Genomic DNA, 2,882 nt, shown 5'->3' with positions numbered 1-2,882 from the left:
CCCCAGAACCCAGAAGCATCTTTTCATCCCTTCTTCTTCTGACCCTAGCTCTGGTCCAGAGCGTCAGCTGCACTGACGTTCTGACAGACCCATCGGCAAATGAATAGACCGCGATTTCCCAGCCCCTACGAGCGCTCAACTTCAGTCAAAATAAACATAACTACTTCACTACTGACCAAACCAAAGGTAGTTTTGCATTGTTGAAAGTATTCTCCGCGGTGGTGAGCCCCTCAGCACCCCACTCGATCTGCAAAATACACTATTTTTGGCATGAAATAAAACGCATCCAACTCGACCGCCGCTTATTTCCGGGTTGTGAACCGCTGTGTCTGCGGTGGCCACTGGGTGGCTGGAGGTAGGTGCGTTATATTTCATCACAAAAATAATGTATTTTACAGAGTAGGTGGGGTGCTGAGGGGCTCACCACCGCGGAGAATAGACTTTCAACAACGCAAAACTACCTTTGGTTTGGTGAATAGGGAAGTAGTTTAGTATATTTTGACTCAAGTTGAGCACTCGTAGGGGCTGAGAAATCGCAGTCTAGTCATTTGCAGACGGGTCTGTCAGAGCGTCACTGGAGGTGACGCGATGGACCAGAGCTATTCTGACCCCACTGTCATTACGGTTTACCACCCCCTACCGCCTCACCTCTCTGTCTTATTTTTGTAATTTTCTTTTTATCTGGAAGAAAACAGCGACTGCCGTGAAGAAACCGGAGGGAGAGGGAAGAGGGGAGCGAGGAGGTCATAGATCTCCAGCCCCTCCTCCCACACCCTACGGGATCATATTTTCCTTTTGATTGTGTCGTTTTCCTAAAAGACAAAAAAAAAAGCACAACGGTGCTTTTCAAGGTGACATTGGGGACACTGGGACACTGCCAGCGTATTCCTGCCTCTCTCGCTCTCTCTCTCTCTCTCTCTCTCTCTCTCTCTCTCTCTCCCCCCCTGACTCTGTATAGTGTGTATAAAAAAACAATCTAGTCGTGACATCACCGCCACCACTGCTGTGTGATTGGCTATTATTGCTGTATCTCAGTGTTACCGTGTGTAGGTGTGGTTAATCTGATGATGATGATGTTTCTGATTGGCCAGAGAGCTGGGGCGCCACACCCCCCCCCCCCCCCCCCCCCCTCTCTCTCTAGTGGTACCTTAGGCCCGCATACACGCACATGCATGCGCTCCACACGCACATACACGCACACACACACACACACACACACACACACACACACACACACACACTCTACATGCAGTACACACAGAATATGCAAACACAAACACATGTACACTCACACATACACACCAAATAACACACACACACTCATGTCACACACCCATTCCTTATAGAAATCATCACACGTTTACTACACTACTGTTTACTTCTAGCATCTATACTAGCGTTAGCACCCATTTGCCCTCTCTCTCTCACAACCGTGACATGACACGTACTGGCGACCGACCATTTGCATTATGGGTGACGTAGTCACGTTCATGGAGCTATTAGAGGAGTGCCTACTATTAATAGCCGAGGGAAATAGAAGCGTATAGTAGTGACCCTAGCTAACCTTTCACCTTCCAACAACGACCAGCCCTTCACACACAGTGTTTTAATAGTTTTTAACTGTCCTTTAATTCATTCATTCATTCATTAATGACCACTTCTCGTTACTAGCGAGACAATCTTTTACCTGTGTGATTTTACGATAGGATTATTACGTTCCCTTCACGCCACGCTAACAGCTAGCGCTACCTGTACTGTGGTACTTTACAGTGTTTGGGGCAAAAGATTATATATATATGTATATGAAAAAGATTTGTTGGACTAGTCACTGAACAATGGCCTTTCACGATGTTTTTTAAATCTCTTAATACACTCTTCATATCACTACATGTTTTATTTTTTATCTTTTCTCTCTCTCTCTGTCTTATAAAGATAAAAAAGTGAAACTTTAATGATAAAACAATAGCTAGCTGTTTTTCTATAGGAGAAGAAAAGGCAAGAGCAACGGTTTTGTTTTGTTTTTGTTTTTCCTTTCTTATTAAATGGTGAATGACTCTCCGTCTTGCATTGCAATGTTTTAATAAAACAGTATTCCAGTGTACAGTAAGTACAGTAGGTCTGCAACACCTGACTGGACGTGATATTTGGAGTCTCCTGTCTGAGAGAGTCTGGTCTCGGTCTCAGTATTATTAAACCCATTAAGACCTGAATGATACACAAAAATGTCTTCTAAATCCTAATGGTTGTCTGTGGTGTACTTTATCTGTAAGTTTTTAATGTCAAGGACCCCTTGGGTCTTAATGGGTTAATCCATTAAAACCGGGAAAACATTGATGTTAGATTTTAGCTTTTTTTTTCCTTTTCTTTTTTTCAAACATAGCAGATATACAAGCTCATGGCCCGTCACTTTTTGCCATGCTATGAGCTTGTAAATCTGCTGTTTTTGAAAAGAATCTTTCTTTTTTTTTTTAAGCAAATATTTTTAACTCTAAATCTTTGCTTCTTGCGGTTCCCTGGAACTAAATATTTTGAGATGGGGATCTGCAGTCAAATACCGTACATTTAATTTTGGGGGTCCTTGGCATGAAAAGGTTTTGAGCACCACTGATCTATGAAGTAGCAACATACGTTTTTTTCAGAAAACTGTTCTAGGATTTAGAAAACATTTTGTAGAAATGGGTATAAATGTCTTGGCCAAGAAATAGCCAATCTAACAGCTGTGAACTTGTAGATTGGATTTTTCTGGCGAACATTCCATGGAGAATAGAGACAGTTGTTGGGGTTAAATTGAGGGCCAGACTCGTCTCTCTAGAAGCTTCTTGAATCTCTGGAAGGAGCAACGAGGTTGAGAAATGAGTACGATCTGATCTGACAGGAATTCA

General features: G+C 42.9%; 1 protein-coding gene across 1 annotated transcript in view; it reads left to right on the top strand.

The window, feature by feature from the left end:
• Window positions 1-103, top strand: part of LOC308281718 (protein tweety homolog 3-like) — a gene marked incomplete at its 5' end in the record, with an annotated part of 83,871 nt that extends 83,768 nt beyond the window's left edge. Inside the window, one exon of the mRNA XM_080721995.1 lies at window positions 1-103. This exon is cut by the window's left edge and continues 3,158 nt beyond it.
• Window positions 104-2,882: the final 2,779 nt, after the last annotated feature.

This window comes from Nannobrachium achirus, assembly GCF_963921795.1.
Source record: "Nannobrachium achirus genome assembly, chromosome: 3".
In the NCBI taxonomy this organism is placed as follows: Eukaryota; Metazoa; Chordata; class Actinopteri; order Myctophiformes; family Myctophidae; genus Nannobrachium; species Nannobrachium achirus.
This window is presented reverse-complemented; position numbering and strand designations above follow the sequence as displayed.